This window comes from Mauremys mutica, unplaced genomic scaffold (genome assembly GCF_020497125.1).
Source record: "Mauremys mutica isolate MM-2020 ecotype Southern unplaced genomic scaffold, ASM2049712v1 Super-Scaffold_1427, whole genome shotgun sequence".
NCBI classification, from domain to species: domain Eukaryota; kingdom Metazoa; phylum Chordata; order Testudines; family Geoemydidae; genus Mauremys; species Mauremys mutica.
The window spans coordinates 47,328-63,292 of NW_025423352.1; the positions used below are offsets into that span (position 1 = coordinate 47,328).

The 15,965-nt window shown below is 50.3% G+C and overlaps 1 non-coding gene across 1 annotated transcript; it reads right to left on the reverse strand.

The window, feature by feature from the left end:
* Positions 1–12,734: 12,734 nt before the first annotated feature.
* On the reverse strand, positions 12,735–12,808 carry TRNAT-AGU. The gene has a single exon. It is a non-coding gene; the product is annotated as a tRNA-Thr (tRNA).
* Between the last annotated feature and the right edge of the window lie 3,157 nt (positions 12,809–15,965).

A 15,965-nucleotide genomic window follows, 5' to 3' on the forward strand; every position in this document is an offset into this window, starting at 1 on the left:
GCCACACCACCCAGAAACCCCCACAAATCCCCTGCCCAGTGCCCTCCCAGATCATGGCCCCACCCACTCAGAAACACCCCCCCAGATCCCCTCACTGCCCAGTGCCCCCCTAGCTGAAGACCCCCACAGCCCTCCCACAACTGCACAGTGCTCTGCACCTCCCTACCCAGAGTCCCTCCATAGATCCCCTCACTGCCCAGTGCCCCCCACTGCCACAACTGCACAGTGCCCCACACAGACCCCCCACACTTCCCAGCACCCACACACACACAGATCTCCCCCACTGCACAGCCCCCCAACACACAGAGATCTCCCCACACCCCAGTGCCCAGCACCCCCCCAGACCCACTAGAGACCTACTCTCCCACACCCTAACCCCCAGCCACAGTAGCCGACCCTGATGGGAGGTGACTGTGTCTGCCAGGCTGAGCTGGCAGCGCAGCCAGAGCTGGTCCTGGGGCAGGAGAACTCCGGCCCCTTGGGAGTGGTGGAAGCAGCCAGGCTGGAGCAGGAGCAGAGCCTACCCGGGCCAGGCTCCCTCAGGACCCAGCTGAGCCTCCCCCCGCCCCCACTGTCTCCTGTGAGTGGCTGAGACTGGCCCAGCCTCTGCACCGGTCCCAGGTGGCTCTTCCCCGGGGAGGCAGGTGGGGCCCCGCAGGTCCCAGGCAGTGGAGACAGCTCAGAGCTGGAGCAGTGCTGGGGAGCGGGGCAGATCCCTGAGACGTGACTCCCGAGATCCCACCCAGCCCACCCACATCCATTGGCCCTGTGGCCAGCAGCCCTGCTGAGCCCGCATGGTGGCCCCCAGCTGCTGGGTGATGAGCCCTCTACAGCAGTGGCATAGCCAGGTTCTAACATCAGGGGAGCAAACACATAAAAAGAGGCACCACCCAACATATCAAATTACTAATTACATACTTTTAAATTTGTTATACATATTTATTTTCTACTTAAAATAAAAACCCAAGAATGATCCAGCCACAGAAGGATTTGCACAGCCGGCATTTTGCAGGAGAACTTTAGATTATACTTAGATATACTTTTGATTCTAGAAACTAAACGACAGAATACAGTAGCTTATAATTGTCACAGGTTTAAAAAAATACCAGCCATTTTTTCCAGTTACTAATTTCATTTTAAAATCAATCAGTGAAATGCACTTTATTTATAATAGATCATAATACTAAAGTCACCAAAAAGGCATAACAAATACAAGTTTTATGAGAATTGGTGAGCAAAGATCTCATAGCTCTTCAGGGTTGGACAAAGCAGTAATTTCCCTTAAAGTAGCTTTATTCATGGATTTTTAAAAAAACAGAAGACATCTCTACGACACAGGTTGGCAGTCTATCATTTTTGAAACACTGAGTACTGAAAGTTAGACTATTTAACCAATTTAAGCTGTACACACACACACACACACACACACACACACCCCTTCCTGCTTTCCTATCACCAGTTCTGTTACTACAGGAATGAAATCTAGACATCCTTTAAAAAGGACAGTTACCTGTTCCGTAACTGGTGTTCTTTGAGATGTGTTGCTCCGGTCTAGTCCACAGTAGGTGTGCGTGCTTGCCACATGTACCGGTGCCGGAAGTTTTTGGAGCACTGCTGTGACCCCTGGAGTGGCGCCTCTATAGCGCTACGGGGAGCTGCGCACTCCCCCCACCCTCAGTTCCTTCTTGGCAGACAACTCCGACAGAGGGGAAGGAGGCTGGGATGTGGACGAGACAAGAGCAACACATCTTGAAGGACACCAGTTACGGAACAGGTAACTATCCTTTCTTCTTCGAGTGACTGCTCCTGTGTATTCCACAGTAGGTGACTCCAAACTATATCTGATGGAGGTGGGTAGGAATTTAAGGGTTATCAGGACGGAGTACCACGCTACCAAACCCGGCGTCATCCTGTGCTTGGGAGACGATCGCATAGTGCGAGGAAAAAGTGTGGACAGATGACCATGTGGCAGCCCTACATATGTCCTGGATAGGGATGTGGGTGACATAGGCGGCCAACGAGGCTTGCGCTCTCATAGAATGCGCCTTCACTATAGGCGGTGGGGTAACCCCTGCCAAGTCGTAACACGTGCGTATGCAGAAGGTGATCCAGTAGGAAATGTGCTGGATGGAAACGGGTTGCCCCCTAATCCACTTGGCTGATGCAACGAATAGTTGCAAGGACTTCCTGACCAGCCTGGTTCAGTACAGGTAGAAGGCCAGCACATTAGCCAGGAGGAAGCAGATCGTGAGTGTTTTCGACCACAAACCCCATCCCTCCAGATTTGCAACCATCCCTGGACCAGTGACAGGTGCACAACCATCCCCGGACCAATGAAAGGGGCCACTCTGGTTATCACCTTGGGGTCAGGGGTGTGCTCTGTACCCCCAAACCTTACCTCCCTTTTCACGTATTCATACACAGAAAAGTGAAAGCGCGTGCCGCAATCTTCCAAAAGATCACTCTCCTGGTGCACAGAGACCGATCAACCCCCCGCCTGCCCCACCGAAGAACTTGGGCAGCAGAGGCTCAGGCAGATTGAGGGGAACCCCCTGGGTGTGCCAGTGTTGGCCAGGGTTTGTACAGCACCTAGCGCAATATGGGGTTCCCGAGCCGTAACTAGCTATTTTTGTGCCCTAAGCAAGAATATAAAATTACGCCCCCCTGCTGTGCCACCCAGCCCCCTTGAAACACCTACCCAGTGCCGCCCAGCCCTGTGGAAACACCCCCACCCCCAGCACCGCCCACCCCACAGAAACAAACTCTTCTTCCCCAGCGCCGCCGCACCAAAACAGCTGTGGGCCGAAAAGGAAGGTTTGGGGGTGGGGGAGAAAAAACGGCACCCATAGGGTGACCAGATCACAGCAGTAAAATTCCCCAGAGAAAGAAAGAGTGGAACAAAAGAATAACAAAGGCACCTCAACTTTTCCTCATTTATGGAGGACAGTCTTACAATATTCATCCAGATCTCCTCCAATCACACAAGCTGAAAATTGTTCCACTTTACTGCAGTTCTGTAACCATATGGGAACCAATCCTGTCTGTGTTCTGTGCACATCCAAAATTCCTGCTGAATGACCTGCCCTGGGAGCGAGTTACCAGTGACCCAGGGCTGGGGCGGAAGGAGGGTGTAGGTGTGTGGTGGGGAGCCCAGGGCTGGGGCAGCAGAGGATGTGTGGGTGGGGGAGCACTGGTGGGGAGGGGGTAGCACAGAGCTGGGGCAACACGAGGTGTGTGTGGGGGATAGCCCAGGGCTGAGACGGCAGGGGTGTGTGGGTGGAGCCCAGGGCTGGGATGGGGGCAGCCAAATATTTTTTTGCTTGGGGCGGCAAAAAACCTAGAGCCGACCCTGCCTCCACGCACTGTGAGGTAGGTAGGAGCGGATCATTATTATCCCTACTCGAAAGAGGGAGAAGCTAAGGCTGAGAAAGGAGAATTGACTTGTCTGAGGTCACACAGCCAGTCAGTGGCAGAGTTGGGAATAGGACCCAAGAGCCCTGATTTTCAAACTAACCGTCGGATCTTGAATTTCAGACATTGAATGACCTCAGTAAAGTGCTCTCAGATGAGCTCCAGACCAACAACAGTGCACAGGAATTATTCAGCAAGTATTTGAGGAGAACTGCAATGTTAGAGAGAATCATGAACTGCTCAGAGACCATTAATGCAGAGAAGCAGCAAAATTCATCAAACACAGAACTGGTTCTGACTTATTTCCTTGGTCTTAAAAGAGAACAAGGACCTGAGTCTCCTCCCTGTCAATAACCCCCTGCTCAGCCAATCAGGGTAGAGACTGAGGACGGGAGGCTGAGGGTTCTCACCAGAGAGCCCAAAGGATGGCCCAGGTCATTGGTGGGGATCACTGCCCGAGCACTAGTTCAGCCCCACATTTTTGGGTGGACCTCCCACAGTGGGAGCTGCAGAGCACTCCCCCAAAACACACACACACACACACACACACACACACACACACACACACACACACACACACACACACACACACACACACACACACACACACACACACACACACACACACACACACACACACACACCTCTCCTGGTGTTGAGAGGGGAACAGGAGAAAGGACAAAAGAAGCAAGAGAAGAAGAGAAAGGAGGGAGGGAGGGATGGAGGAAACAAAAAGGACAAACCCCAATGTCCCCGGTGATTCTAAGGGACAAAATCCCAGGTGCGGAATAAAATTCTGCCTCCTTAAGCTCGTGTTTTCCATGCCTAGAATTCAACTCTCACCAGATGGATCAGACTGAACAGGTTTCAAACCTCGAGGAGGCTCTTACCTTCTAAACAGGGACGGCTGTTTTCTAGTAAAATCACTAAAAGGGAAGGAGGAAACTGGAAAGAGGTTCCTCCTGGTGCTCACGTCCATGAACCCGAATACTCCCTCGGTCCTCAGAGAGAGACCTGGAGAAGGAGACTTGCTGCAGCAAAGCCACAGGGGGTCTCTGAGGTCTCCCTGGCCCCTCGCCCCTGTCCTGCCTGGCTGATGTCAGCATCTCTCTGTGAGGTCACCACCTCCCCACCACCTTGGACCAATAGGCTGAGGTCCTGCAAAAGGCCTTTGTGATGTCACTGCCCCACCCCTCCCTTGCTGTGCTAATGTCCTGCCCCCGGCCAGGCACTTTGGAGGTTTGAGCTACTCCCTGTGGATCACCCCACTCCAGGAGCATTCGTTCTAGGCAGCAAGCCGGCTGGACAGGAACACATCAGACGCTGCTCCCAAAGCTACACTCAGTTTGTCAGAAATTAGTCCACTTTATGGCCAGAAGAGACCCTTAGAGCATCTGATCTGACCCTCTGCGTATCACAGGCCTCCTGTATGGCACAAGAGCTACTTTTGGGGCCAACACATTCCAGAAAGTCATCTAGTCTTCATTAAATGACATCAGGAGATGGAGAATCCACCACTTTCCTTGGTAGCTTGTTCCTGTGGTGAATCATCCTTGCTGTTGAATTTTTGTGCCTTAGTTGTAATATGAATTTGTCTCTTTTCACCTTCCAGCCATTGGGTCTTGTTATGCCTTTCTCTGCTTGATTCAAGAGCCCTTTAATACCCAATCCTTTCTCTCCATTAAGGCACTTCAATGAAGTCACCTTTCAATCTTCTTTTGATCAGCTAAACAGGTTGAGCTCTTTCAATAGCTCCCTAGAAGGCATTTTTTCCAGTCCTCAGAACATTTGGTGGCTCTTTGCTGCCCCAGCTCCAATTTCACAACATCTTTTTCAAATGAGGACACCAAAACTGGAGGCAGTATTCCAGTATCAGTCTCACTGATGCCGTGTCACCTCCTGTGACGTTATTGACATAATCTGTAACTGTATAGATCACCGTTGTGACCGCTGTTCTATATTTGCAGCCAATATTACAGAGAAGTGGTCGTGTAAGGGGTCTATGGAGAGGTGCTGATTATAATGATGCTATCTCTAGATGTGTATCATTTTTTGTAGTTGACATTATGAATTTTGGCTTTATGCTGCCTGTATTTCAAACTTGTGCTCTGCTTCAGGGAATGATACCTTTGTTTAATTGATGAAAACATAAACTAGACACTTAGAGGCTTGGAACTGATTTCAGCTGATGGACAGGTTTGCTAGGTTTTTATGCATTTGGACAGCAAAATGTTGAGTGTTCACATTCAGTTCAAGCATCCTCGTATGGTGGAGCTCCTGAACATAATGGAGAAGAATTTTTTTTTCTTTTTTTTAAGAGGGCACCTGGGTTTGAACAAAGGAGCACTTGAGCTGCAATCAAACACTCTACCACTGAGCTGTACCCCCATTACAACAGGAGTATGGAATCGTGATCTCCAGGACTTTGAAGGACAGACCCTGCTTCATCGAGCTCCTTTGCCATTCCCAGACCACAGGTGGTTTTAAAAATGGGGTTTGATTAAACTTCTTAAATGTGGTAAACACCACAGCTTGCACCCCCACTGACATAGCTTCTCCCCATGGCAGAGCTGCCACCTCCTGGGGAAGTGGACTGACTACACCAACAGGAAAACTCTCCCCCCTCAGCATGGAGCAGTGGTTCTCAAGCTGTGGGTCAGGACTGCAAAGTGGGTCGTGACCCTGTTTTAATGGGGGCACCAGGGCTGGCATTAGACTTGTTGGATCCTGGGGCTGAAGCCAAAAGTCTGAGCCCCCCCCCCCACCCAGGGCTGAATCCCTCAGGCTTTGGTTTTGCCCTCCCCCCACTGGGGCTCAGTCTTTGGCACTTCACCCCCCCCCCCCCCGAGTGGAGGGGCTTGGTGCTTCTTTCCAGGGCTACGTATTAAGTTATTTTGGCAGAAGGAGGTTGCAGTGAAAGGACGTTTGAGAAACGCTGGCACAGAGCATCTCCATTACTGAGCTGCAGCAGCATAGACTCACTGTTTGAAACATTGATCTGGCCTTAGCCTCTGAATATGTCTAGGCTTGGCTCCCTATGGCACTGTCGTGATCAGACCCTGAAAGTGCAGCCATGGAGACACCACACACCAGCCTTGCCTAGCTAGCAAGGATCAAACCTTCACAGAAAGGCCCCCATGGTTTTCTAGCCCAGCTACCTAAGGCCTCAGCCACAACCACTTAACACAGGGGCCGTTCTACACTCTGGTTCTGTTCTCACTGAAGGGTCATTTCCAATTGTTCACTCGGACCAGCTTCCCCAGCACACTCACTGCTGTGCATCTCTGTACGTGTGGCCATGGCTGAACAGCCAGAGTTCCTGCCCATTTCCCCACTGGCTGGAGCATGATTAGAGTGTGTTTGTGGTTAATGATGTTGCTGTAGATTGTTCATTCCCTGCCTTGGCAGGGACAGTCCCTTTTCCCATTGTATCGCCAGCACCTCTGTGATTCCAATAACAGAGGCAGGTTTTCTCTGGGCATTGAGATTTTTGAGGGCGTTGGTGGCTCCGTTCTTTCCTCACCCTGGAGTAAACTCAGCTTTTTATTCCATCCTTGATGACTCATGGAATAACAGCAGCAAGAAGAGGAGAGTGAATATCTCATTGCCAGGGGGAAGGTGGACGCATTTCCTCTGTCTGACCATTGCCATTGCAGGAGAGAAGGTTTCAGTGGAATCAAATGCCATGGCTCAGACAATAGGCACAGGGAGGTTTTGCTGTTCATGGATCTGTGCAAAGGAAATTATGTGTCTGTGTGTGAAAATGAGGAGGGATATGAAATGCCCATGTGGTGGTGCCTAAGGCAAAAGGGAACCCTAGAGGATTGGAATAGGATAAGTTCTCAAGCAACATGTTTCTTACTTTGCCCATCTGTTAGGTTTGATTATTATCGATGGAACGATTTTGCCATTGGGTTGTGTTTTTACACAGAAATTGACATTTACCAACAAATACGTAATTCTTCCAAGCCTGCCTAGTCTGCTGGTGGTGAGTTTAGAGGGACACATTCACTCTCCCCACCCCCATGCCAGGCCTGTGCTCTCCAGAATGTCAACTTCCCACAGAGCTGGGATCCTTCCCTCATCTCCCCCCAGACCGCGGCCCCACCCCCACGTCTGGGGTCCCCTCCCAACACTGTCCAACGCCCCTGCTGGCAGGATCCCTTCCCATTCCTTTCATTTCCTGCCGCCCCTCTGAGCAAAAGCTCTGCATTGTTCCCACACTAGGAATTGAACCCAGGCCGCCTGGGTGAAAACCAGGAATCCAGATCACACGGGACTTGTATAGTCAATAGCACGTTTACACATTCACACCCAACAATTCAAAGTAGCCATTCAAAAAAACTTCAAAAACAGACTTCAAAGAGAAATTGCAGAGTTACAATTGATTTGCAAACTTAACACCATTAATTTGAGCTTGAATAAGGACTGGGAGTAGCTGGCTCACGACAAAAGCAATTTTCCCTCTCTTGGTATTGACACCTCCCCATCAATTATGGGGAGAGGACCACATCCACCCTGACTGAATTAGCCTTCAACACTGGTTCTCCCCTTGTACGGTAACTCCTGTCACTTCATGTTCCAATCTATATTTATGCCTCTATCTGTAATTTTCACTCCATGCATCTGAAGAAGTGGGCTTTTTACCCACGAACTCTTATGCCCAAATAAATCTGTTAATCCTTAAGGTGCCACCGGACTCCTCATTGCTTTTAATTCTAAGCTGATCTTAACCCTTTCAGTACCCTTACAAACTCAGATGCTTCTCACCACAGGCTGGCTGGTGGCTTTTCAGCCAGGCTCTCCCCTTTCATCAGCGCTTCAGTTGCTTGGTGTGGGGGTGGCTGTAGACGCAGATGGCAGAGAGAGATAAAGCCTGGCAAATGTCTCTCCTTTTATCATGTCCTTTCTTCCCTCATGGCTCCCCCACCCCCCCTTCAGAGTCAGGTGAGCATCACTGCGTCTCTCCAAGCAAGTCTGAGCAATTCCCCTGGGGTGTCCTCATGCAGGTGAGTCATTGCATTGTAGCTCTCTTGCTGGACAATGGCTGTTGATGGGTTGTTTGACACCCTGTCCGGGTGTTGGTTACTTTCCTTGCTGTTGCCACTGGGAAACTAATATTTGGCTGACTCCCCACCTTACAGCACAGTGACAACCACACTGCACAATTCTCATAACTTCATATGCATGAATGGTCTACATCTATGGGTAGAGAAATGCCTTTCAGCAGATCATATCCTTTCCCTGATACCTTACAAGTCATGCTCTATATGTAAGATCACGATGACATGAAAATGAGGATTATGGGAGTTACAGCTGCTCCCCCAAAGGTATAGAATGTCACACTGAGATTCTATTTTCCTTTGTTCTGTAACAGCATTACAGAGATCCAATGACTGACCAATGGCATTTCCAAGTGCTAAAATAGCAAGCGATGTCGGTCTCTCATTGGCCATCAGCAACTGAAGATGTGGTTTAATGAGCCAGAGCTCCAAGGCGAGGGTGGCTCTGTCCACTGCCTTCCGTTGCGCTGCTGGGCCCCAAGTCCCTGGTGGCCAATATGTGACGCTGGGAGAAGAGAGTGGGGTGGCAAGTGGTAGCAGGACTTTTGCCACCAGGGTCTAGCTGCCCAACTTCCTCCTGTTACTGCTGGCCCCCCGTCACCTTCAGGAAACCCAGGAACTAAGGCAGGAATAGGGCGAGGAAGCAAGTAAAGCTGAGCAAGGAAGGCAAAAGTGAATCTTGTCTTCATGGGCCGCTCGCAATGACGTCCTTTTTCTGTGCCACAGCTGACAACAAACATCCCAGACAGAAAAGCAGGAGGCCAAAAAGAAACCGAGCAGCTGCTGAAGTAGTTCAGTTGGGAGCATGCTAGACTAACAGGCTCTTCTGTCCCCCTGTGCACGGGTGGGATGTTTTCTGAAAGAGCAGCAGTTCCTTTTAACTGCCACGAGTCCCTCATTTCAGGCTATGCAGCAGGAAAAGGCAGCATGGGCTTCTGATTTAGTTGGGTTTGGTCCTGCTTTGAGCAGGCGGTTGGACTAGATGACCTCCTGAGGTCCCTTCCAACCCTGAGATTCTATGATTCTATGATTCTGCACGGAGCTGGCCCACCTGACCTTTCATTCTTCTCTTGCTCTTTGTCAGCAAGGGGAAGAAAAAGAAGCTCTCCCTCAAGCTGGAGTCACAAGGGCGACGTAAGGACGACTTCCTGAGTCCCGGCTCCAGTCCTCTGCTCTGCCAGCTGACCCATCAAAGGGCTGCCACCACTTTCTCTAGGTTTGTCCATCGGTCTGTGCTAGGGTGAGCAACAGCCAAGCAGATGGAGTTTCTGTAGTGTAGTGGTTATTGCATTTACATAACATGTAAAATGTCTCTGGTTCAAAACCAGGCAGAAACATGCTGGCTTCCTTTTGCCAGATCCCCTTGCTGTTCAGGAAGATGCTCCTCCTTCTCCTATTGGCCTGTCCCTGGGATAACTCCAACCCCCGCATGACAGAGGGTGCTGACAGCAGTGGAGAAAGCACCTTGGCGTCAGGCTGGAGAACCTAGAGGAGTGCGGTGTGTCACCTTTTGGAGGCTTGTGGCTTGGCCTCCTCTGCTGTTGGAGGTTGGCCGGTGGAGGCCGGCTCTTCCTGCTGGCCTCCACTGCGTGACTTGCCAAAGGAGGAAGTGAGGCAGGAATGGGGCAAAAGAGGAAAGTCAAGCTGAGAAAGGCAGGGCAGAAAGTAAGCACCTCAGTGCGGCTAAGTGGGGTTAGTAGAGCATCACCATTCGTTCTGCAAAGCCGGGGGAGGTGCGGTTGGCTGCTGGGAGGCAGAATCCTGTGCCTGCCTCTTGGCTTCCCAGGGGTGGCTCCTTGCAGCCCAGGAGAAGCGGGGCTTCTAGGGGGACGGAAAAGCAGCAATGGCGAGGCTGAGTGGGCTCCTTTCTGGCCGAGATGGTGGGCTGTGGTGGGTTTGGGAGTTACCTGTAAGCCATAAGTGGACTTGGTGCAGTGAAAACCGCTGCTCCATTCTGGCTGACCTGGGGGCGCCATTGATGACTTGGGAGTGGGGGCAGGGCGCTGGCTGTGAGCAAATGGGATCCAAGAAGCCCCAGCCTGCCCCTCCAGGGGCCCAGTCTTCTTCTTCTCTCCTGCCATGGGGAGCCCGGCCTAGAGCCTGCCCAGCCTGTGCTGCAGCTCGAGCATTAAGCCTTCCTGTGTGGCCTGTGCTGGAGCTGACCCTGGACCCCTGTGGGGCACTGTTGGGGGAAATCCCGACTGCGAATAATTCTGGCCACAAGATCAACCCATTGGGTTGAATGGGGCAAGCTGGAGGCCTGGTGCCGTAGTCTGAGGCGCCAGCAGGTCAAGCCATTTTCCTGCATGCGGGGGAGGCAGCCGCTGTGGTTCGCCCTTCCTGCTCCCTGCGCTGATGCACCCTAAAATCCCTGTCGGCCGGCAAGATGGACTGAGAGCCTGGAGAGAGGAGGCAAAGGGGTGGCCCGAGCCCCCTCGGCCACTGCCCCTGCCCCAGGCAGCCCACAGAGACCTGATGCCTCCCCAACTGACACACGGAGATGTGCCGGCAGCGCTAAGGCGGCTCCCTGCCCACTCTGCCGCCTCCCTCCCTGCCACACTGCTCCTGGAAGTGGCCGGCATATCCCTGCAGCCCTGAGTGCAAACACCACAGCTGACCCACCCCCATATCCCACTGCCTAGGAGCCACTGCCGGAAGGGAGTGTGTGCCAGTCACTTTGGGAGCTGTGCTGCCCGAGGTAAGCACCTCCACCCCCAACCACCTCCTGCAGCCCTACCCCTGCCCCAGCACAGAGGCTCCCTGTGTCTTGAACAAGCACTTTCAAGGATTGGCCAAGAACTTCTGCTCTGTTTCTGTGAAAGAGACACAAAAAAGGGAGCCCAACAGACAAGTTTAGTTCACACGCACAAACTGGCAGGGCCAAGCCTGGATCTCTCAGTTACTCAGAAGGCTCTTCAGCCAGCTCTTCCCAAAGGCCAGTCTCTAGAGGCTTTTGTGACATGATGTACTTCAAAATAGCTCCCTGTAGCTCACATAGTCAGCATTCATATATGGCTGTGATATGTCCTACCAACCATTCCATGTAAGTTATCGTATGAAAAGTCATGATCTGCTGAAATCGGTTAGTCTGTCCAAATATGTATAGCATGAGGGTGTGTGAAGTTATGCATTTTGCTGTATGGTTGTTACTGAAATAGGCTATAATATTGCTAGTGACCCCTGCCGAGGAGGGTGTTCAACAGCCATGAATCAGCAGAGGAATTGTAATTAAGGGATTTCCAATTCAGTGACAGATGCCCAAACACAACACTGTGGGGACCGCTCAAGTCTATGACTCAGTTGCACAAGACCACACCAGGAGGATTCCCCAACCTAGTGACTCAGCAGAGCCCACCCGGACACGTCTGGGCAAGTGTCTTCTAGACACTTGAACTAAGGATATAAAATAGGAGACTGTGGCATCATGTTTTTGCCTTTCTCCTCCCCCACCTATGCTGGAAGCAGCAGGAATCCTGAGAAAATGAAGGTCATCTGAGGACAGTAATCCAGGTTTTAGGGGGAATTCTATGTATTAAGGAGGGTAAGATCCAGTAGGATGAGAAAATTGCTTGACCTAACTACTGCCTAGTGTAATAAGGTGTAAAGTTTAGATTTTGCTGTGGTCATACAGTGCTTAGTGCTCTGCGTTCTGGCCTCAAGAGCCATGGATGCAAGTTGAGTTACGATGACCTTTTCCTTGTCTCCACATTTCTTATGTGCCTCCTTCTGACACTTGTCAGAAAAAACAACTGGTTTCTTTTGCAAGCATTTGCATTGCAAGGCAGAGGCAGTCTTCTCTGTTTCCGCAAAAGATTCACCAAAAGGTGGGAAGAGCAGACACATTTGTTAAGGCACCACTGGGAGCTGCATCCCTAACTCCACTTTACCTGGCAGGTGAGTCACCCAGCTTAGCCATGGTGCGACTCTCTGGGACTTTTCTCCCAACCGCTCCATTTTTCATCAATGACAATCAAAAGGAAGGTGACATGACATCTGTGTGTGAACATCTCCAGGGAATCACAAGGATGTGTGGCGCAGGCTCTCGTGTTGCAGCAATTGCAGTCGAAGCAACCGCCATGCCAATGCCAGTCATAGCAGCGTTTTCATCAACTCCAGGTTTGTGATTTGATTGTTTCCAATGCTTCTCTCCAAAGAAGCCTTTTCCTTAGCAAGCAATGACTTGGATACCAAGGGAGGCCTCTTCTGTTTCCTAGGAAGACACAGGAAAATGTGAGCAGAGGAGACAAAAGCCATACACCAAGGCACCACTGGGAGTTGAACCCAGGATCTCCTGTTTACTAGACAGGTGCTTTAACCAGCTAAGCCATGGTGCCTACCTGAAGAAGCCATTTGCAACTGTTTCATTTGATGGTTCAAGTCAACACCTGCAAATTCTAAAGTACAGACGTTCCTCATTTCCCTCAAGACTTGCAGACCTTGAGGTGTCTGGCTCTCTGTGCACACAAAGCCACAGCTGAGTAGACAGAGGGCTTCTAACATGTGCCTCTCCCACCAGTCACTGTGATCATATAATGATTAGTGATCTGTGTTTCAGTCGCAGCAACCTCGGCTCAGTTCTGAGTCATGGTAACCTTTCCTTCAGCTCCAATCAGGAGAAGGCTTGCTGGAGCAGCCCATATATAAAGAGCTGCTCAGCACAGCAAGAGTTAGTCACTCCTTGGAGTTTGAGGAGGGAGGCTTGGCTGCCAGGAAGGAAGGAGCAGGGAGGGCACCATGATCAGAGTAGTGCTGGGGTAAGGGGTGCATGAGTGACCTCCTGGCTGACTACTGCCAGACTAAGGCCCTGATACAAAGGTGGAGGAAGGTTCTAGGTCTGTTGGGAAATGGTCCAGGGAAACAGATGGCAGAGTTGGAGGTTCACACCTTTTGCCTCAGTAGCCACTGACACAGGTGGCTACACCCTGGACTGCAGCCGGCCACTGAGGCAAGTGTCTGGGTAGAGGACATCCCCCCCCCACCCAGCAGGGGGGAGAGAACTGAGTGGGGCACAGCCAGAGGGCTGTGTCCATAAGAGGACACTGAAGTCCTGAGAGCGACATGGGTCCTAATGATAGAACAGATGGTGGCCAGACGCTACTAGATGAAGGTGCACTGGTGAACCAGAGCTAATTGCGAGGATGGTCAGCAGGAGGTGCTGCAGTGAGGCATGCCCCATGGCACCAAGACTTAGCCGCAAGGAAGGCTCTCTCTGTCTTGAACAAGCACTTAGAAGGATTCTGCTGACAGATCTTTTCTTTTTCTGAAAAGAGATACAAAAAAAGGAGCCAACAGACACACTAGGTTCGGCAAGGAAGAACTGGCAGGCCAAGCCAGGCTCTCCTGATTAGTAGGAAGGTTCTTCAGCCAGCTCTTCACAAAGATCACTATCTAGAGACCTTTTAATAGCCACTGCAGATGTTCACCACAAAAGAGATGCCAAAATGGAGTTCTCCACTGCCTGCAGCCATCACGCTACCAGGAGTTCTGTGCACAGAGAGGCCCCTGCTGGTGGGAAAAGGCGTTGGTAGAGATTCTTCTGACACCACCCGTTCTCATACAGTGTTTAGCGCTCTGTGTTGTGGCTTCAGCATCCACAGATGCCAGTTCAATTGGGGGACATTTTTCCTGTCTCCACATTTGTCTAATGGCTCCTTTCAACACTTGTCACCAAAAAGACCTGTTTCTTTTGCAAGCGATGTACAGCCAGGCAAAGGCAGTCTTCTCCATTTCCTCAAAAGATCACCAAGCTGTGGGGAGAGGAGACACATTCAGCCAAGCTGGATGCTGAATCTCCTCTTTATTCAGCAGGTGTCTGTGAAGGACATAAATCTACACCGTGTAGAGGTCAGGAATAGGACTTTATTACACACAGTGCTGGTGGAGTGGGCTTATTAGGCTCAGAGACACTGTTAATTAATTAATTACAATAGAATATATAGATTTTCCATGGGCGGGGGAAAGTGACAGGCTAGGCAGTTCCACACCCCGGGATGGGTTTTGCAAGACAGGATAAGCACATTAGCCAATGGTTAACAGATTAGATAATGTCTCCACCCATGGTCTCAAGTTAGCAAGTTAACTTTTCATTAATACTTTGATAAAATGTTATTAGTATAAAATATATATGTTGAATTCTGATTTGGGATCCATAGGAATGGAGCAACTCCTTTGATTGTCCAACAGGTACATTCCTGTGGGTTAAAGCAAAGAAAGAGTGAAAGTATATGGCAATAAAGATTGTTTTCTGTGTGTCTTAAGGCAGGCATTGGTCCCTTGGAAGGGAGGTGGAAGGATGCCATATCTTATACTGACGTGCCAACTTTTCATAAACTCAAGTTGGATGTGTGGGAAGAATGTCTCCCTAGAGAAGAAACAAACACAATAGGAATAGGGATTCTTTGTTCAGTCTGCAATTCTGAATAAGACACAATCATTTAGTTCTAAGCTCCAACACCTGGCAATTTGCTGACCAGGCCTATCTTAGCAAGCAAGGCTTTCTGTTTACCCAGCTTTCTCTTAGCTGGTCACTATCTGGACTTTGGGTCTGGAAAAGAACTGGCACAATCCATAGACCAGGTTGTTATATAAAATGCACATGGCTTTGAACCCTTCACATACAGTAATGGCAAAGTTCTTGGTTCAGGCTTGTAGCAGTGATGGAATAAACTGCAGGTTCAAATCAAGTCTCTGGAGTCTATTCAAAGCTGGGATGGGTCATTCAGTCCTTTGTACAGAGCTTCAGTTTGTAGCAAAGTCCCTCCAGAGACATGAAGCAGGACTGAAAATAAGATGGAGATGAGGCATCCGCCTTTTATAGCCTCTTGCCATGTGGTCTTTGCTTTCTTTGTCCCAAGGACACTCTATCCAGGACGTGGCACAGTAAAACCTTAGAGTTCTGTCCATAGGCAGGTCCCTGCAGACCTTGCTGAGTCACAAGGCATATCTGCCTTCTCTCAATGGGGCGATTGTAGAGCTGATGGTCCTTAATGGGCCATCAAGCAGGCTAGACAGAACTGACACCGGAAGCAGAGCACAAGATTGAAATACGGGCAGCATAGAGCCAATATTCATAACATCAACTAAAAAAATGATACACATCTAGAGATAGCATCATTATAATCAACCAATCAGAACCTCTCCATAGACCCCTTGCACGACACCTTTCTATAAGATTGGCTGCAAATATAGAACAGTGGTCGCAACGGTGATCTATACAGTTACAGATTATGTCAATAACGTCACAGGAGGTGACACGGCATCAGTGAGACTGATACTGGAATACTGCCTCCAGTTTTGGTGTCCTCATTTGAAAAAGATGTTGTGAACCTAGTTAACCTAGTGAGGAGAGCTAACCTAGTGAGGAGGGCTTTAAACTAGGTTCACCGGGGGAAGGAGACCAAAGCCCCGAGGTAAGTGGGGATGTGGGATACCGGGAGGAAGCACAAGCAGGAGATTACAAGAGGGGAGGACTCCTGTCTCAGACCAAGAAAG